The sequence below is a fragment of the Camellia sinensis genome, chromosome 11, assembly GCF_055761805.1.
Source record: "Camellia sinensis isolate YWXY chromosome 11, ASM5576180v1, whole genome shotgun sequence".
NCBI lineage: Eukaryota > Viridiplantae > Streptophyta > Magnoliopsida > Ericales > Theaceae > Camellia > Camellia sinensis.
This window is the reverse complement of record NC_138971.1, coordinates 14,327,827-14,350,177: the sequence shown is the minus strand read 5'-3', so window position 1 is coordinate 14,350,177 and position 22,351 is coordinate 14,327,827. Positions and strand designations below refer to the sequence as shown.

General features: G+C 37.2%; 1 long non-coding RNA gene across 3 annotated transcripts; it reads right to left on the bottom strand.

Moving 5' to 3' along the window:
- Positions 1-12,638: 12,638 nt before the first annotated feature.
- LOC145803067 (uncharacterized) lies at positions 12,639-15,532 on the bottom strand. 3 transcript variants are annotated; one of them, XR_014345171.1, is made up of 5 exons: positions 15,302-15,532; positions 15,078-15,147; positions 14,895-14,978; positions 14,233-14,278; positions 12,639-12,920 (listed from the first exon to the last, which is right to left on the bottom strand). It is a non-coding gene; the product is annotated as an uncharacterized LOC145803067 (long non-coding RNA). The 3 variants fall into 3 exon arrangements; XR_014345170.1 differs by having other exon boundaries at positions 15,327-15,532; XR_014345169.1 differs by having other exon boundaries at positions 15,078-15,532.
- Positions 15,533-22,351: the final 6,819 nt, after the last annotated feature.

The following is a 22,351-nucleotide window of genomic DNA, read 5'->3' as shown; positions in this document are numbered from 1 at the left end:
TTGATTTGTTTTATTCCAATAATTCATAAGTTGGTATTTTGTCCTATACCCGTACTATCGAATTTTTATTGCCAGAAAATGCACAATAATTATCGTCGGCGATGATTTTTCGATGAGCAACAGACCAGGTGATCGACTAATGTTACTCTATTTTGTGTCTGTTTTGCGTCCATTTTGCGTCTAGTTTATTGAGTTTTGTTATTTCATCAAGTTTTGATTTGTGTTATGATCAATGAGAGGCTCAATTTTCAGTTCAATACTTATTCCTAAAATCCAAATATTCATACCATTCAGATTTGCCATTTGGATTTGCACAAACAAAAAAATTAATAAATAAATAATAAATAAAAAAAGAAACAAACTCATTTTATTAATATCAGGGATTAACCCTGATCAAATTTGTACACACATATATACCAAAAAAAAAAAATCAAAAAAAAAAAGAAGAATAAGATAAAAACAAAAACAAAAAAAATATAATAATAAGAAAATACAAAATAAAAGAGAGAGAGAGAGAGAGAGAGAGAGAGAGAGAGGGATCTTTTTTTTCTTCTTTCTCTGGCAATGGCCGCATGCCGACCTTCGACAACGGCCACACGCCAACCTCACTTGCTCGACTCCCCCGCCGATTTCTTCATCTCGATTTCGTCTTGGGAGACCTTTGAAGGCCCTGCCTTAGTGCTTCCGCTGAGAGAGTAAACTCCCTGCCAACTATCAAAGGCAAAGTACGACGGTGCTCCAAATCGGGCCATGGAAGTGGCCTGCCATTTCAGCTCTTTGTTCTCCGCCTTCAGCGTGCAAATCCCTGCTCGTGCATCCTTGTACATACGCTAGAGCAGCGAGAGTTGGGCGTTGACCCGGTGTACCTCACATGTCCTATTTTGCAGTTGGAGACCGTGACCACTGTCTCCATACAGGACTTCGATGTGTAGTGGTTGGCTTCAATGTCAGTTTGAATGGCCATTATTTGCTCACCCGTTAGTGTAGAAAGGTTAGCATGAGTAGGAGCAGGGGCACTCTGCCCAGGAGACCTTAAGAGGTCATTAAGGTCTGGAAAGAGAGTAAGAAGGCGAGACGAAGCCATGTGTGAGATAAGAGAGGTGTAAAAGAAAGGAATCACAGAGAAATGGCAGAGAGTAGACTAAGTTTTGTCAGCCTTTCTATCTCTCTCAGTCTCTCTGTGCTGTCTCTCTTAGAGAATGACAAAAAAGAAGACGGAAGAGATGATGAAGAAGAAGAAGGAAAAGAATGATGAAGAAGGAGATAGAAGAGGAGAAGGAGAAGAAGACGAAAGAGAAGAACAAAGAGGAAGAGAGCCAAGGCAATTGTCAACCGGCTGACGCAAAAGGTAAAGCCGCGTGTCAGACGCAATTTTTGAAAGAAGAGAGAAAGGCAGGAGGGTTATATACATACATATATATATATATATATATTGTATATCCATGTATAATTTTATATATTTGTTTGTTCGAATATTAAGTCATAAGAGTGGCTTGGGCTCAGTGTTTGAAGACTGAAAGGTTGAGCCCAAGGTCAGGAGTTTGAACTCCCATAGTAACGAGTGTTTCTTTTGTTTTGTTTTGGTTTTATGTATATATGTCTTGTATAGGTATATATATATTTGTTTGAATATTTTGTCATAAGAGTGGCTTGGTTCAGTGGTTTGGCTCAATGGTTAAGGACTCGAAGACTAAGCTTGAGATCAAAGGTTCGAGCCCCCATATCCTTGCATTTGCATTTTTCCTTTCTTTTTGCGTGTTTTGCGTGCGCACGTTGACGTCAACAAATGAAATATGCCTTCTTAGTGACGGTATCTTCTCGCTAACATCCGCAAACGAAATATTCCTTATCAGCAATAGAATATTCCCCACCTGTATATATCTGCATATGTATTTATATGTGCATACCGTATGTAAATATCTGTGTATATTTATATATATATATATATATGTATATGTATGTGTGTGTTTGTGATATCCACGAACACGTTCCCTGTTAGAGACATCTTGGCTGTGTTTGCAATAAGTTCCTAGGAGACCAACTGTGATGGTGGAAACTAGAGTACGAATGGCGATGCCTAGAACGCAAAGGTTTGTAACTTCCAAGACTAAAGTCTGGTTTAAATACCCAGCGGTGTAGCCCTGGCTTGAAATTTGTATGGCAGCCCCATAGGTTGAAGTAGCGTCTATGCGCCTCAATTCCGAATATTGAACCAACCTAGTTTGTCACCCCATTGGAGAATAGGAAAAGTTGTGAATATGATCAGGAAGAAAAGCAGCATCCGTGGCTTCTACACCCATCCTCCTCTCGCGTGCGACGCGTTAGGATTGAAAATTGGTTAAAAACAGTAGATGTGCCTGTCTGTTCACACCACCCCTCCTCCTCTCGCATGCGACGCGTTAGGATTGAAAATCGGTTAAAAACAGCAGGTGCGCCTGCCTGTTCACACCACCCCTCCTCCTCTCGTGTGCAACGCGTTAGGATTGAAAATCGATTAAAAATAGTAGGTGCACCTGTCTATTCACATCACCCTTTCTCCTCTCGCGTTCAACGCATTAGGATTAAAAATTGGTTAAAAACAGCAGGTGTGCCTATCTGTTCACACCACCCCTGCTCCTCTCGCATGCGATGCGTTAGGATTGAAAATCGGTTAAAAACAGCAGGTGCGCTTGTCTGTTCACACCACCCCTCCTCCTCTCGCGTGCAACGTGTTTGGATTGAAAATAGGTTAAAAACACCAGGTGCGCCTATCTGTTCACACCACCCCTCCTCCTCTCACGTGCAACGCGTTAGGATTGAAAATCGGTTAAAAATAACAGGAGCGCCTATCTGTTCACACCACCCCTCCTCATCTCACGTGCAATGCGTTAGGATTGAAAATCGATTAAAAACAGCAAATGCGCCTGTCTATTCACGTCACCCCTTTTCCTCTTGCGTGCGATGCGTTAGGATAGCAAATCGGTTAAAAACATCAGGTGCGCCTGGTGTTCACACGATCTTTCCTCCTTTCATTTTGTGTATCTATCGCACAATAATCTCATTTAGAGCATCTACCGCACAATTCCAATTCAATCGCACTATCTTGTGCATTCATATGGTCTAGAAGATCTTAAATCCTCTGAAAGTGCAATTCCTTTGGTGTTTATCATGCCCGAAGGCGGTCTGGTGTAACCACCTGACTGTGTTTTTAGTGAGTTCCTAGAAGATTAACTAAGACGGTAGAAACTAGAGTTCGAATGGCGATGCCTAGCACGCAAAGGTTGGGAATTTTTTAGACTAAAGTTTGGTTTAATACCCAGGGGTGTATCCTCAGCTTGAATTTTTATGGCAGCCCCATAGGTTAAGGTAGCTTATATGCGCCTCAATTCTGGATATTGAACCAACCTAGTCTGTCACCCTGTTGAAGAATGGGGAAAGTCATAAACATAACCAAAAAAAAAAAAAAAACATAAAAACAAAAAAAAAAAAAGGTAATACCTATGGTTTGGAAGCGCAATCAAGAAGAAAAAAAAACTCCCCAGCAACGTAAGGTAAGTCCTCGCTAATTGCCCCTATAAGGTACTTTCACTTCCTAGCTGTTACAGCACAGTTATTATCTATTGCATCACATTTATTACCTCTATAGCATTGCATATAACATCTATCGCATACATCTACTGCATTATCCATTACATCACTATCCATTTTATCGCCTGCATCATTTCCATGTTAAGCTTAGTTTGGCATATGCCCATACTTTTCACGTTAAAACTTAGTTCTGTCATGTGTAAATACCCATGCTGCGCTGAGGCTAGTATTAAGGGTTTCGGCACCTTTTCTATGTTAGATGTGGTTTGTTTTGTGTCCATACCTTTTCTAGGTAAAATGTGGTTCGGCGTACGCCTTACTCACTTCATTCATTGCATCCATAGCATCGTACTTTGTCTTGTTGCATTCAGCATTTAGGATCATTATCTTTCCTCAACAAATCATTCCTCACTTATATCATACCACCCAATTACTTGTACTCTTTCTCCTTCTACGAAAAACATAGTTTTGCATGTGCTCGCACCCCTTTCACGTTAAAACATGGTTTTGTTATGTGTAAGCATCCATGATGTGCTGAGGCCAGTATTGAGGATGTAGGCACTTAGCCTATGTTAGGCGTCATTTGGCTCATGCCACCACTTCTTTTCTATATAAAACGTAGTTTGGTTTGCATCCCCATCCCTTCATGCTATTTGTGTGATAAGCACTGCTCATGGTTTAGATTGCTTACATTGTATATTATTTGAATTATTTCAATGCATTGTGTATCATTTTGCATTTTTGCCCCTGAACTACGCAGGTTTTATTCCTTGCAAAGGGATACATAGGCAACCCTCGGGTTCAACCAACTGTATCTGCATTTTGTTTGTTTGCCCAAGTTTTACGACCTCATCAAATGGGTCGTCTTCGGGCTTTGACATTCACTCACGTCATTTCATGACTTCAAGCTCTGTCAAAGAGGGACAACTGTAGACAGCCCAATTTTGATCGCTCATAAGACTCAGGCGCTTTATTCTGAGCACTCGATGATGAAGGTTACATTGTGTAAGTGGTTTGAATTCTCAATAAAGAACTCCGATTTCAAGCTCCAAACAATCCCATCCTGCTATACCCACTGTATTTCTACCCCAGAAACTCAGTTTTGAACATTGTACCAACCTGTATTGAACCTGAAAGTGAGGAATAGTGAAATTACACTAGGGCCTGGCCGTGCCTCAGTAAAAGTCGGTCGTGGATACTAATGCCCAGCCGGGCATCTTGACTTTTCTGGGCAGAATTGGGCAGTAACCTGCTAGCTGTCTATTTTGTAGATATTTTTGATCTGCAGCTTAAATTCTATAAATAGGAGGCTGCTGGACTGCATTTAAGAGGTTAGAAGAAGTTAGAAAAGATCAAGGTTTAGAAATATCAAGATATCAAAGTGTAAGAAAAGATAAAAAAGTTGAAATTCTTCTTTTGTAAGTCATCTTCCTACTTTTATAATCTTTAAGCTCTCACATCATTCATACACACCATATCAAGAGCTTGGACTTGGAACTTTGATTGAGAGTTGAAAACCATAACTCAAAACTTGACAGTGCTTTGGAATCAAGTTTGGTTTACAACAAGAATACCTTCTCTACAAAAGGTAAAAGCTTATTATCTTCTCCCTTGCTTTCATTTAATCTTTGTTCATCTTTTTCTCTTATTTTTATACTGTTTTTGGACTAATTTCAGAGGCTAAAATATGGTTTAAGAGTTCCAAAAGTGGAGGGGTTAACCACCCCTCCTTAGCTTTGCTCACTAGCATTGTATCTCTTTGTTTTGCCTATCTTCTTGTGCTCTTTTAACATGGTTTTATCTACTGTTTGTTTACACTATAGGGGCTGTTTTAGGGCTGTTTTAATTTATTTAAATAGTTCATGCTTTGATTAGTTCATTTGTTGTCTCATAAGTTCACTTGTATAGCTTGTTGCATGTTGTTCTAGCTTTTCTTCAACTCATTTCCATATTTAATAACCTCATTTTAATAATCAAGTTGTCACTCCTTTATTTCATTCAAGATTTGTTTCAAATGGTCGATGGTAATTCAATACATGAACTAGAGTTTCGCGCTTAATGGCTTAATCTCTGCGGAGATTCATCGTCAACGGTGTAATCTCTCTTTTATGTTAAGAATTACTTCCCATTTGGTGCTTCTCTCCTTTTAGAGGACTTAATATCACCATGGACAAATAGACTAATAAATGGCAATGACTAAACAAATTGGTTTAAAATTGGATCAACACACATAAAGAAAATGGCTCAAATTACTTAGGCTTGGCCAGACGTTATGCCAAGTTAATCGAGTCAAGAATGATCATATGCTAATTCATGGCGTTTTGATAATTTTTGAAACGTCTCTACCACCCTCTTTGAGTTCACTCCATGACAAGAGGGAGTGGTGGTCATGTTCATTTCATTTATTAATTTTTGTCCAAATTGTATCTGAAATCATCAACCAATCAATTTGCCCATTGATGGATTTAGAAATAATTTTACCTTTCTCTCGAGGCTTTTCCATGACAACAAAGTGTAAAAGGGACAAACAGAGTCCAGAACACTCTGTCTGCACTATCTTCACTTCAGAGCACAAAACGAAATTTTGCATGAGATTGAGGCACAGCTAGCCTTCTGTAGGCCCGGCCGGGTGTCAGTGAGGGCCAGCCTAGTATCAATGTTTGGTAAGGCAGTGTGTTGTGCAGAAGCAGAGGGCAGTAGCTGAAGGTGAAATAGAATAGTCTGAGGCAGACAGAAGAAGTTTCTGGACGTTGAGCATGCGAGCATTGTGCATCCTTGGATTCGTAATTAGCTAGTTGGTTAATAATAGCTTAGTATTTAGTCATTTATTTATTTGGATTTGTAATAAGTAGTTAATTCGGACACTCGGACATTCGGACCTTCCTGCATGAGGATAAATGTTATAATAATGTGTATGTCTTCCAACCCCACGTCTTTCTCCCTTTTATTTACTAGTTTAAGATGGTTAGTTTAAGGCATCACGTTTCGTTTAGCATTACTCATGCTTGCATCCACTTGTCTTGTATGCACCAAGGCTCGGTTCATCATTCTAATTTGCATTATTAGTTAAAGATTTCGTTGAACACATGCTTAGATCACATGTTATCAAATTGACTCAAATATCATGCTAAGTAGCCGAGCCTATTTAGATTACATATCGCATATGTTGCATTAGTCATATTACATAAGAATCATGCATTTTTCTAACTAGTTTCTCTTTTGGCTTGAAGTACGAGGTAAGCTTTTATTTGTTTTAGCACGTTGCATGAATGTAATTATTGTCATATCTAGCATGCTTGCTGTGAGGCTAAATGCTTAATTGATAAACTGCTTGAATGCTTGTGGGTGCAGGCTATTTGCTTGAATTGGAATAATTTGAGTAATGTTCATATGCAATCACTTTTTCAAGTGGTACATATTCAAAACACTTTTTCAAAACAAACATGATTCAAATGTTCCAATGTTTGCAAAATTAGTCTATACTTGTATGCATCACATGGTAAAGTTAACTTAATAATTGGAACAAGAGCATATACTGTAAATAAAAATCACATCATGATTAGTAGAGGTCGATCTTTGATCGGGCGAGTGGGGTGCTCAATTCATGACCTTCCCCTCTCGTACCTAAGTTCCCGAGCTGAGACACTTTGGTGATGACGGATAAATGGCCTTTGGCACGAGTCTAGGGTTTCCTAAATTTCCCAAAACAAAATATTTAGGTAGCGACTTTGAAATCTGGCAAAGTAGTCAATTTTTAGCATTTGATTCAAATATCGATTTTCCAAAAAGAATTGCTAGATTTGGACTCTTTTTGTATTTTCACTATTTCACATTGCACTTGTGAAATCAGATTCAGAACCATAAGTGGAGTCCGAACTGTAGGGCTATTCAATCTTCCGAAAGAGGGCCCGAAAAGTCGAGCTATACTTAGCTGGAGAGCACCGGCAGAATAGATTAAGCCCGAACAACCTGTCACAGAAATATAAGAATCCGGCGGTGGTTCGTCCACCCAGGGGGGCAATCCGACAATCAAGTCAGAAATCGAATATCTCTCAAAGATAGCAAATTGTACTTGACTCACAAGAAATAACAGTACATCACACAAACCTGAGACCCACGAGGGTGCCCTGTTCTTATAGCCAACACTGACCTGATCCCTGTAGAAGCCTCACTTTAGTGGACTCAGGCCCAATGCTCATCCTAGACTCTCAGCTAGATAAGGATAAACTCCTAAGAGCTTTATCTTTATCCAGACTGAGATCCTCCTATGTTCTAGGACTCTTGTCCCTTATCCGCTCTCGGATTCCGGTATCTTTGCAGATAACCTCGGCCTACCCGAGATCATCTTGGCACATGACCAAGCCATGTGGCACCTTGACTGACACTTCGGCGTCACCTTGGCCATGTGCTGTCATTCACAAAATATGTCCCCACACTTATGTATGATTATAATGGGCTATATTTCCTCTCTTATGTTAGCTCATGCTCTTTTATATTGGCTCATGCTCTTTTATATTACCGAATGTGACTAACTTATTTATCAAAAAATCTAATAAACAGGAAATGATAAGGGGCTTGGCAATGGGTGATGTTCACATTAGTGTTTCGAAATAATTTACACATATAAATGACATGAATTATGATGGGATTAATACCAAATGAGTTAAGTCTTGCGCAAGTGGTCTAAGCGAACGTCTAGGATGACACAGATGTATTCAAACTCTACGCTGTGTTACAGGGTGTAAGCGAGCTCTAGACACGATTTGGGTGTAAGCAAGCCCACTTGTTTGCCAGTCCCTTTTGAGATCCATCAATGTCGCTGGTAAGGTCTGCAAAGCAGCAAAAGGAGGAGTTCTGAGTAGTCCTTGTGGTTAGGTAGAAGGATCTCTTTAAGGGATTATAGATGTCTAGTCTAACTACTAATTCATAGAACCTTATTGTAATATTGTATGTTATGTTACCCGATTTGTTATGTGCATGGTTGATTGGTTGATAGAAGATATGATGGTGTGTGTATTTTTACTGGGCATTCCAAGCTCATAGCGTGTCATGCTAGGTAAGGAAGCAATTTACAATGGTGAAGGCTATCCCAAAAGCAATCAAAATGAAGTGTTGGAGCTGTGGTTCACTGAAGATTTAGACTAATAGTTTTTTTTTTTCCATTCTTTTCTTTTGTCTTTTGGTTTGACAATGTTTTGTAATCCTATAGCGGAACACAAATGAATTATCTATGCTATAACTCTGCTTATATGTGTATATTAAAATATTTTGGTTATCTATCCTGTTTGAGTTGTATTTTGTACATTCCTTTTACGGTCTCGAATTTTGAGGTGTGGTAACCACGTCCACGTCCTGACATCCTAATAAAGGTAATAAAAAAAATTATCACATTTACAAATGCGTTGAAGCTAACTCACTCGCATCCTAATATGGTGGACAATGATAATTCATTCCACGTAAGCACATAGTCACATAAACACATATGAATTTCCTTCCTAGATAATGACCGTCCTGCGGCGTTGCCAGTGTTTTGATTAGAAATAGTAGTGATCAAGAGCTCATCTAACAGGACTTCTAGAAACCCATAGGCCCAATCAATATCTTAGGAACCAAATCTCATACCCATATAATCATATAAGCATGTTATCACATAGTATACCATACATACTAATGTCCCTATCAAGCAAGACAAACCCATTGTGGTAATAACCACTTCCTACGTACCCAAAGTATTCAAACTCGGTACGCTCTGATACTAAGTTGTAATGCCCCGATTAAATTACAATAAACCAACCATAATGTCCATAACAATAAAGTGATTGTCTCCCATTAAATCCAAGTTCAGTCTACAAAAGTGTGACATATGCAATTATACATTCACAAGCCTACTTTTCAATCTACAGCATATATCACCACATAAGACAAGAACTAAAAATAAAACAAATAAGTGTCCTAAAGGCTTGCAACTTTCCAAGAGTTTTCTTGGTTACGACAAAAATGGACGTAGGTCCAATACATTTTAAGCTCTTGGCTATACAAAACGAATACAACAAAAAGAGAAGCTCTTGCCCCAAATCTTCTGAAGCTACTACCTTGGCGAATGCATATCACCAGCACCTGAAAATGTTTTTCCAATATAGGATGAGCCAAAGCTCAGTAGAAAAATGCAGTACAACATATAAAACTTAATGAAGATATAAGGGTAAGATGCAAATACAATGCCATTGATAAACCATTTCATAATTCTTTTGCAAACCATGTAGTACCATCTGTATATTTTAATTCATGCAGTCAGTTCTATTTCATTCAGACAACTAAGCTGAGAATACAACTCAATAGGTCTCTAACAAGTACAACCACATACCATCACTTCTATTTGCCATTTTACGGATATTTCGTATGGTGGAATCGGCACCCATGTATACTCATGGTTTTCGGGACTTTCACCCTAGACACTCTGGCTAACTTAATTCACTGGAGTACGTCTCATTTCTCTTCTCAAACATCATACATATACAATGTATTAAAAGACATAACCATATTCAATGACAACGGGTGAGAAATTAGTTTCAATTTACCTAATCCTATTGCAATTTCTACAGCAATCATAACTATCCTCCACCGATAGCCCAAAACAAATATTTCTAAACAGATATACAATCTCCATGACAGATAAACTATCAAAATTTCCTATAGGTAAGTGATAATACATATCCAACTCCACCATTTATGTAAACATCCATCCAATTTCACATTTCCAATACCAATTCTATTTATTTATACAAAATAAATATTTGAGACATTTTTTGGCAAACTCCTTTCGTTTTTTTTTCCACCAAAATCCAACCCAAGTATCAAAATCAACTATTTTACTACAACCCAATCTCATATCCACTCCCATGGCCATTCTCAATACACCCATTTGAAAATCCCCTCTTTTGATCTTAAATCAAAACCCTAGGTTTGTTCAAAATCCACCAAAACTCACAATAATGTTTATACAAAACAAATAACTAAGTTAAGAGTCACATAGGAGTATAGAAAATCCCTACCTCAAAGCTAGAAGACGAGCTAAGCAATGAAGGAGCTCGAAAGAAGTCGAAACCCAACTCTAATCGAATGAAAACGTAGCCCTTGAGATACTCTACCTCTTTTACTAAGGCACATGGATTGAGAGACTACTAGATCTAGGTGAAAATGTAGAGAGAGTGTGAGTTTTAGAGAGAGAGAGGCTATGGATCTAGTGTTTAGAGAAAAAAAGATATGAAAAAGTGATGTAAAAAATGATCTTCTCAGACTGATACACGCATAGTCCGCTCGAGCGCAAGAAGTGATGCTCGAGCGTCAAACACAATAAGTTGTTCCGCTCAAGCGCAAGAAGTTTCGCTCCAGCACAGAATACGCACTCCTAGTAGTTTTACAGATAGCAGGCCAATGCTTGAGCGCAAGAAAGTACATTCGAGCTAAGACCGCTCGAGCACAAAAAGTACTGCTCGAGCGTAGAATACGCCCTCCTAGTAGTTTTGCAAACCTACAAAAGTACTGAGAGTTCATAAAGCCCGTTCAAGCGCAAGAAGCGACGCTCAAGCGGAGGAGTTAAATTCTGAGCAACAAGAGTTTGAAAACCAAGTAACCAATCTGTTCCAAACGCAACCAATAGCCAAACTCAAGAAAATATAAGGGAGGTGTCTAGGTCTCTCACGAGTTCCAAACGGAACTAATAGCCAAACTCAATAGCCAATCTGTTCCAAACGCAACCAATAGCCAAACTCAAAATCGTTATAATTTTTTCCTATTTCCACTTATGTATTACCATGTACTATCCACAAGACGGGGCGTGTCTCTCTGCAATCCATCATTTGGATTGGAGAGTATTGGCTAGGTCTCTCACGAGTTTTATTTTGATAATTCAAATTGTTAATTTTTTCGGGTGCGTATATATAATCTATAAAAAAAAATTAATTGATTCGATATTTATAACATATTCATTTTATTGCATTTATACCCAAAAAATAGATGATCTATTTTTAAAAATATATTGACCGTAACTTTTTTTAAAGATAAATTTAATAAAATAAAGGAATTATGAATATCGAATTGATTTAATTTTTTTATATATATAAATAATATACACACAAGATTTAATAAAATAAAATTTAAAATCATCAAAATCAAACCAATAATAAACTTTACGTAAGCCGATAGTATCCCTGGGTTCAGAACAAAGGGGAGGCCAACCCCACAAGACAATGAATTAGAGCCTTCAAAGGGGAGCTTGGCACCAAAGCACAAGAAAAGGGACAATGTTCCCATTTTTTATTGCGTAACGTGCATGGTACTTGTGGCATTTGTAGGTTTCAGTAGCTTATCAATTCTTTATTAATTTTTTAATTAAATTCAAATTTAATAAAAAAAAATAACTAAACAAGTTTCAATTTTTTCATTAAATTTATATCAAATCAAAAGGAGTTTTTTTTTTTTAAATCTTCTTAAAAATAAATTATTTATCAAAATAACTCAATTTTTAAACTATTTATCAAACTAACTTTTTTAAAAATACAAGTTCAAAATGAAACTTTATCTTGAAATTGTATGTCCAAAATGCGATTTCATGGTGAAATCGTATTAGATGCGATTTCATATTAGCTTGACTTACTAGTGTGTAAATGTTGGTCATGTCAATAAGAAATCGTATTTTTAAGATGCGATTTCACTATGAAATAAAGTTGGGTGGGCTGAACAAGCTGATGACACTACAAGAAATTTAAGTCTTAGCGGCATTTTAAAAACGCCGTTAAAAGCATGAAAAACGGCGCTAAAAGTTAAAGCTACGTTTAATATTTTCATCGCTGATACGGCCGCTATAATAACCTTATAACGTTTGAAAAACGCCGCTAAATATATTAGACGGCGCTTTAGAAAACGTTGCAAAATCTTTAACGATTACTTCAATTACCGTCACAAACTACGTGTGACGTCATGATGACATCATTTAGTGGCATTTTTCAAAAAACACCACTTTTTTTTTTTTCCCCTCCTCTGCTGATTCTAAAATATATCACCAATCAAAGAATTTAACTAAAGAAGGCGGCATGAAAATTTAACTACGAGCACAAATAGCACAAATTCACATATCTATGCGCCAACTAAGCATCAAACTAAGTAGAATTTTTATACATCTAATATATTGTAATCAACATACCATAAAGCCTTATTCACAGTTGAAAAAAAATACATAAAAGCACTCAACTCGTCTATGAACCAAATTAATTACACATTTCGTGAGATTTTTACTACACAAAATATATGTACTCTTCAATCCATTTGTTTGCTGGCGTCAAACTTCTAGATGCCTGAAACAATCAACCATCATCAACTAAATTAGACATGAAATATATCCCAAAAAAAAAAACACTGTTAGGGCTAATGAAATTAGAGTGAAACAATGAACTAGCTGGAAAAAAAAAAAAAATTCCTCATAGATTGTCTATACCTGAAAACTGATGATGATATAATCTAAAAAAGATTAAAAAAAATAATAATTATAATAATAAATATGCAAAATAAGTAGGTTGCCATGTGATTGTAGAAAAGGGCAAATTGGGATAGTAAAAGACATCCAGAGGATAACAAATTCAAGGTAGTAAGCTAAGGGGTTTAAACTTTGTTGCATCCAGAAGATCAAATAATGCATTTTCAGGGGCACATCCAAACAAAACCTACTGCCCTTTTTGTGAAGAATCCAATTATATGGATATTTAAGTCTGGTCTACACCTTTCTAACACACTGTCCAAGAGTTCAAACTCTGAATAAAAAAAAAATTAAAAATATTGTAATAAAAAGTTCTGTCACGTGAAGTTCAAGCATTATTAAAATTAATTTTGATATAGTAATTAATTAAAATTAATTGACTTGCCAAATTTAAGTCTAGTGATAGCCTCAGACTTGGTTTAAATTACCAAATCCTCACAATGGGCCTTTGTTTTTGATAATTTGTTACATTGACAACAGGAAATATAGCAGCATGACAGTTGCACTTCAACAAGGTGAATTTACCAAAAAGCTTAAAAGATTTCAGAAGTGCTAGAAAAAATCAATCATCAAATAATGGAGCAATCTCCCTCTAGGTTGCTCTGTTTCATTCTTTTCTTCATCACTTATTAAAGGAAGTGACAAGGCTGTGTTGGTCATATTCAACTACACAGAAGCACCTGATAGACAATCTTTAACCTCTCCAGTTTGCAAAGCGAATTACTTTATTTATGCTATCTATATTGAGGTGCTTATTTGTAATAGAATTAAAACTGTAGACACCTTCTGGATGTAACTAATGACCCCTTCATCTCTAATTTTATTCCCATCTTGGTCAGCCACATTAAACACTAAAACATCAAATTTTGAAGAAGAAACAATATAAGAAACAAAAGGGGTGAAGCGCATAAATCTTTTTTCGAATTTGCTTGTGACAATTAAAGAAGAAACCATACTATCCATGAGCCAACCCCCATCAGATGAGATATATACCTTCCTAATAACAAGGTTCAAATCAGATGGGAAAGTAGCAAAGCAAATAGACCAACCAAAGCAAAACCAGATAATTTTCAACCTCAATTTTTAGAAACCCTGCTAACCATATCATCGGAGAGCGAAGGCATAGGTCATACCTGGATAACAATTGCATCCTTGCAAGTATTATTTTCAATTACAACTCTGCAACAACAAGAGGCAACTCAGTTGAAGAACTACCCACATCCTCCCTCTCTCTCTCTCACAGAAATCCAAAGATGAGGAAAATCATATAGTAAAAACCAGTTAAGGTTCCTGAAAAGAGGTTAAATTCAATAAATTTTGAAGCACATAGTCATTTTGAGATCAAATCATAAAACCTCTATATATAAAAATACACGATATATCATACTTATTTTGGGTGGGTACAATTTAAATACTTTTTGTGCAGGAACTGTCAAATTTTCTACATGTTGCCTTTTTCCATCCAAAATGCTAACCACAATGGACAGAGGAACCATATTGAAACGTAATTGAAAGCGTGAGGTTTAAATTGATGAAATTGAAGGGACCAAAGTGAAAACTTCACTGGACCTTGACGGACCAACAATATAATTTACCCAAACGGATTTTTTTCCAGTTCACAAGCAAGCTATATTATAAACATCATTCATGAAATTCTGTCACTCTGTAAATGTGTTCTCTCTCCTCCAATTAGTTTTGAGGAATGTAACTCTCGAAACAACTAGATCAGGGTATTCAAACTCTATATAAAGAATTATCAAAAGCAAGACATTTAATAATAAAATATAGATCCTACCTTTTTCTGGTGATGAAACATCATCACCTTCCCTCCAGGTATTGTCTTCTCCTGACATAACAGTACCACGACTGGAAGAATTTCCTTGAAACATATCAAAAGTCAAGACAAGTTTAAGAAATGAATCGACAAAAATAATGTTAACAGACGGCAAAAAGATTATTCACAAATTTAGCAGTTTACCTTAAGAAAATTTTTCAGTCCACAAGCGTGTGATGGCCTTTTCAATAAAATTAATAATGGGAGACCAATCCTGAGAGAGAGAGAGAGAGAGAGAGAGAGAGAGAGAGAGAGAGAGAGATTTAGGATCAAGGGAACAATTGGATTCCTAAATTACTTCACAACAAAGTGGTAACCAAACAAATTAAATTAGTAAGACTAAAGCCCTGAAGGAAATATTAACACACTGTAAGTGAGAAGAATGAGGTATACAAGCCATCTACAGCATTCAGGCAATTGAATCACACACATGGAGGAAGAAACAACACCAATCATCCAAAATTGACAAAAGGAAGGAAAATATCTATATATATACTGCTATATCAAGTGTAATGCACAAATGAAATTTTTTCAACAGAAGCATCAATCCCCAAACACGCCCTGTTTCAACAGAAGCATGCAATCAACAGTGATCGATGTGAAATCGATCCCTCACTTTGAAAGCGATCGATCTTGAAAAATCTAGAAATCCCCTAGATATTGATTTGTGATTATGTAACAATTTTAAGTAGTATATAACAATCCCAATCAAACAATCAAAGACAAATCAACACAACGATTTTAACGTGGAAAAACCACAATTTGACACCTCCAACTGTGATTAAAAAGCCACGGGCAACAGCCACAAAGCAATCCACTAAGAAGATTTAAAGGAATTACACAGGTATACTCTCAATTACCTAGCGAATCCACGACTAATTGAACCAACCTCTATGTGCCTCTTCCAACCCTGTCTTCACCTCGGAATTATCTTTACGATGAGCCACTCCAGAATCCACCGAAGCTTCAGTCTCGAATTCTTCAGAATCCACCGAAGAACAACTCTCTCTCTCTCTTGTGTATAACAAACAAAACCTTTGATGTACTCTCTTTAAACCATGAGTTGAATACTCAATAAAACATCAAAGAAAACTAACAAAATATCCCCATATATAAACCTTAAGAACCAAAAAGAAGATCTGGAGAAGTACCCTTAGCTTTGGAAGAAAACCAAGTATTTATAGAAAACCAAAAGTAATCCTAGATTTGAAAGAAAACCAACTCTTTAAGAAATCCGGATTTTGAAGCTCGCTCGAGCGAAGCTTTTCTCGCTCGAGCGAGGAGCTTAACTTTCATGATTTCTACTAGTGCCTTGGCTCGAGCAATGAATCCTTGGCTCGAGCGAGCAATCAACTCTTTCAGGTTTTTGTGTGGACGCAATCTGTCGCTCGAACGAAAACTCCTTGGCTCAAGCGAGCAAGCCTTTGCTCGAGCGAGCATTCCTTGGCTCGAGCGAACAAGGGCGGACATGCAATTTTGAATGCAATTTTGCATTTTGCTTCGGCCGCGAGCTGACCGGGCAGCTTGACCCCCGTAATAATCAGCGAAGTGGCAATCTTGAAAGTATTGACATCACAAACTTCTCTGCAAAGCACGATTCACGTTGGATTCGCCTCTGACAACTCATAGCCTCACTGAAATAAAAATGCGAATAAAATTACAACTCAAAGGAGTTTTGTCAAACGGGATTGCCAAGAATAAAAACCTAACAGATCCCTTATTAATTGTGATCGATCGCCACCCCAGTTTTCACAAATCCTTCCTAAATTTGTTTTGGAAGCTATGTTTCTATATGAACACCTCTTTAACTCGGTTGCTAGATTTTTGTTGGGTGTTGTGGCCATGGTTTTTTCTTCATCTAAAATCATTGAATTACCTTATTCTATAGCTGTTGTGAATAAAATTCAATATAATAAAATAAAATAAAAAAAGGTGAATTTCTCATCATTTGATTGTTGGACATTTCCACAAATTTGTGTATAATTCAGCAAAACATCAGTAAATTTGATACCAGAATTGCATGACAGACAACAAAAACCCATTCCCGCTTCAAAAGTGTAGTTCTCATCATTTGATTGTAGGAAATATACCCTCAATTATAATTCAAATACATAAATTCAAGTACATACACACACTCACAAACATACAGAGAGAATCTACAAACACAATACGAGCATTGTCGTGGCTCTCTCTCTTGAGTTCCCATCAATACGAAGCATAGTGCTGGCCTCACTGTAAAACTGGTGAACAAAATCTGGTTGCTGCTGAAGTACCTGGTAATACTTCCCAACAAAGTACATCCCAACCTGAAATCCAAAGACCCATCTTTATATATTAATTAATACATATAACACTATTCGTCTTTCACAGCGTTTTTCAATAAACTTTGTCTACAAACGTGGTTATAGGCAGTGTGATTTAATCTTTGCAAATTAAGCCGAGCTCACTTGCGGGGGTTGAGCCGAGCTAATGGCTGTGCAAGTGAGTTCTAACAAGATGAAGACTTGGCGGACCAAATAATAGGATCAATACCAATTTATCTTCTAAGGAATGAGCCCAAGCAAATAAAGTGAGCCAATGTATTCTTGAATAAGAATAAAGAATGGGAATAAATAAAGTGAGCCAATTGCTCGGCCCACCATCAAGTTGCTCAATTAATCTACGTGCAAAGTAAATAAAAAAAAGGAATATATATTCCATGACCATGTATGACAATCGAGGCATAGCTCACCAAACACTTTCATCAATAACATCAAGCCAGAATCAAAGATGCATGACCGAAAGCATGCACAACCAAGCTAGAAGATGGGTATTGCTAACCAAGCTAGAAGATAGGTATTGCTAACCAAGCTTATGAGTGTCAAAGTAAAAAAAAAAAAAAAAATGTTATAGGTATGGTTAAAATGTTCTACACATTTATAAATTTTTTCTTTTTTTTTTTGTAGGTGACATCATAAATATAATACCAAACTTGATGGCTAAAGAGTTTTTGAATTTATTTTTAGGGTTTTTTTATTGATAAATCCCATTTAGAGTTGTTCTATCCCTATAAGTCCACAAATGAAAATTATAACCTAATTAGTCCCATGTGTTTATACTTTTATTCCATAAGGTCCTTTTTTCTTGATTTATATTTTTTGTTAGGCTATTATACCCTTATGTCTATTATTGATATATATTATATACAAGAATGATATACACGTTTCCATCTGTTTTTGTTGTGGTAGGGTTTTGTTCCTATAGGAGAGAAGACGACGACACAGAGTTTGTGGTAGTATTTCGTTGCGGTAGGGTTTCATTGTTGTAGAAGAGAAGATGACGATTCAGAGTTTGTGCTCTGTTTTTTTTTTTTTTTTTCTACCATAGTTATGATTTCAACTAGAAATCAAAGGAAGAGAGGGGGATTTGAAGCGAAGTGTCACGACTCAAACCCGCCCCTATAGGTTTAGCACCGTAACCGGCCAGTAATCTGTGGATTACCAAAGGCCTCTGAACAGATTAGCAAATAATAAGGGGCTGCGGAAGCAATAATACAAAATAGAAAGGGTCCAATGAGCTGTGATAACGTACATGGGACAGAACATTTTAGAACTTATTTATATATATATATATAAACATGCCAGTCCAAATACACAATATTCACAAGGTATTTACAGATTGTACTACCCAAGACCTGACTGTACAGAGCAAATACAAAGACTAGCATGATCACAAAACCAGCCATGGCTTTAGACTCGATCGGAACCTCCTCGGGAGGCACAGCGGTTGGCTGACAAAAACGAAACAGAAGGCCGTCAACTCTGGCCCTAGTCACATGCTGGCTCACCTACATACATAATATAAACTGTGAGCGAAGCCCAGTGAATAATAAGAGAGTAAAGGGTTTCAATGAATGAGTTCGTACAGATTCAAAAATCACAATTCAGTTCATATCAAAATCATAGTTTGTCCAGATCATATACAGACATAAATCATAAGTCATGATTAAGTTTACGTGATACATCCATTAGCATTAACATATCAGAACAGAACAGAACGTATACACGTGAGGTTACGAATAACCAGTTCCATAAAGGAACCTCCGGATCCGGGTAACAGAACAGAACAAAAGCTGAGCCCCCGTGACAGGGCCTCCGGTATGGGTAACAGAGTGCAAACAGAAATAAGTTCCGTAAAGGAACCTCCGATACCGGGTAACAGCTAATAGATATCACATGATGCTAAGGATGTCGCGAATACATATCAGAAATTGAACAATCATTCATTGTACAGAACATATCATTTCGGAAAACAGATCTTGTTTTATCACACAGAAAGTAGATACAGTTTGAAAATATCTTTACTAAATTATTACTCACAGTTGGCCTTGAAACAGACAGATGGACAGATTGATCACACGACACGCGGCACATAACCTACATAACACATAACAGATACACACTTGAAACACACGTTCTAATTGTACAAAACTCACGTCATTGGCTCTTAGTGTGTTTCTAACCTTAAATCCTCACTATAGAGTCTTAAACATGGCCTAGGAATGCTTAGGATAGAATGAGGATGCAAAGATGCCTTGGAAAACATTTTTCAAATTTTGCTAAAGATAAGGTCCACGCTCGAGCATGGATTACCCCGCTCGAGTGGACATGTAGATATGAAGCTTCGCTCAAGCGTGGACTTCCCCGCTCGAGCGTACTGTAAACTTATGAAAAAGTGCTGGATGTATGAAATTCACGCTCGACGAGCGCTCGACCCCCACTCGAGCGTGTGACACAGACCCTCGCTCGAGCGTGGATTCCTCCGTTCGAGCGAACTGCAAAACACACAAACTTCTGGGAATACGCATTTCACGCTCGAGCATGACTCTTGTCGCTCGAGCGGAAGTGCATGTACTCAGGCTTCACGCTCGAGCGTGAAAGTCCCCGCTCGAGCGTGGGTCAAATGTCCGGAAAATCCAGATTGACCTCCAAACATGAAACTCGACCTTCAACCGTCCAAAACTCATTTTTTTGGGCCAAAACTTTGGAAAACACTTGGTAACCCATAAAACAACATGTTTAAAGCTTCAATTCAAGAAATCATGGCCCAAGAGTAAACCAATTTGTACAAAATCAACATGAACTCTAAGAACATAACTTAAATGTAACATGCATGAATTCTCATGACCTCTAATGCTCCAAAACATGATCCAAAACAAGATTAAACTCAAGAATAGGATGAATTCATGGACTATAACAAAAATGTGGACATGCATGTGGAAATTCATGAAGAACAACTCCAAAATCCAAGAATATGTGCATGCATGCATGAATTCACTCTCAAATCAAACTCTTTAAACCAATTCTAGACTTTAAACTCTAATCTTCCATGAGCCATGTAAGAATTAAACTTAAATGCACAATTGAAAGGGAAATCTCCTACCTTAAACCTTGAATTCCAAGTCTAGGAGCTCAAATTTGCAAAGCCGCTTCAATTCTCCTAAGTTCCAAGCCAAATCTCTTGTTGAACTCAAATTCCTACATCACACTCTCTCTCTCTCACGGTTTTAGCTCAAGAAAGGGCTGTAACGCCCTCAAAATAACAACATTAAACCCATCCATATAGAGACATGCATTGATACATATAAGTCCACATTCATCTATTCATCAGAATATTTCATTACAAAAGTATTACACGGTTACAACAGAAGCAAATGCCTTACGGGCTTACAGCTTTCCAAGTTAACACTTGGTTACAAAAGAGGGTGCTAGCTTAAATACACATTAAGTTCTAGGCTCAAATCTATATGTAATACAATCAAGAAAGAATAAGGCAACAAAAGTATGTCTGCCTCTAGCCTTCCAAGCTATGTCCTCAGAGATGGCGTGCTACCTGTACCTGAAAATGATGTTCCCATATAGGGTGAGCCACAACCCAGTAGAAATATACTAAATCGACTATGAACAATGCCTAAAAGATTAGCGACTGATAGATAGTCAATACTTACGCTTCCATTTACATCTTGTAAAAATTCCATGACAGCCAAGTCTATGTTACAATTCACTTTTCATTTCTTATTCAACTTTGAGTTTGAAAACAAGGCTCAGTATTCTGGCCAAAACATTTGGTGAGATTATAGCTCATCACTAGAACACTTTCGAAATCCAAGGTGGATACACATTTTGGTGTTGTATCAATAACACATAAACTACTTCCATACTTCGCAAACAATGATGATATACATTTTAGTGCTATATCAAATCAAACAAACTCTTCAGTAGATAAGCATATGAGCTATATCATTACTACAACAGATAAGCATATGAGCTATATCAATACTTCAACAGATAAGCATATGAGCTGTATCAATACTTCAATAGATAAGCATATGAGCTATATCAATACTTCAACAGATAAGCATATGAGCTGTATCAATACTTCAATAGATAAGCATATGAGCTATATCAATACTTCAATACTACAATGGGTGAGCATATGAGCTGCATCCCTGGGTCCATCCCCCATCTTCCCGTAACCATTAACCGGTTTAGAGGTACATCCCCCATCTTCCCCTAAACCATTAACCGGTTTAGAGGTACATCCCCCATCTTCCCCTAAACCGTGGAGTACATCCCCTATCTCCTCCCATACACAAGTAATGCATATAAACACAGAATCACATATGCAATCAATCAATACATAAAATTAATGTATTCTATCAATCGTCTACACATAATGCATATAAACACATTGGTCACATGCACAATCCACAGGTACATAAAGTTAATGTATTCTATCAACCGTTATACTCTATGACACATCCAATTGATTAGTTTTAGTTTTCCTAATCATCATGCATTGTCTACAACAATCAACACTACCCTCCACCGGTAGCCCAAAGCACTTATTTCTAAGCAGGAAATAAATGCACAAATGGATAATATATCAACATTTCAACATTCTCAATACAATTCCTCATTTCCAACAATTAATTATACAAATTAATTAACCAATGTAATTAGGGCATATTCCATAATTAGCATCACAACTCTTAGGTTCCATTTGCATTAATGTTTTAACATTAATTTCACTTCTCCATGCCAAACATGCATTTAGGTTTTATATGATTAAAGCCCCAACTTTTTGTAAAACTACGCAAAGGCCCAAACTTTCTCAAAATTACCTAACAACCCCCAACATAACAAAATGCTAAATTTCAAAGACAAAGTTCATAAGATGGAGTAGGTTATCCCTACCTCAAATAATGGGACCCAACGAAGGAGATGAAGAAACGGAAATGCTCCAAATCCCGAAATTTTCAGATTAAAAGATAGCCCTCGACGATCAACACAACTTTTGTAAAGGCCCTAGGTGAGAAAACAACTCCTACTAGATCAATCCTAAGAGAGAAGTTAGGGTTCTAGTGTGAAGAACTCTCA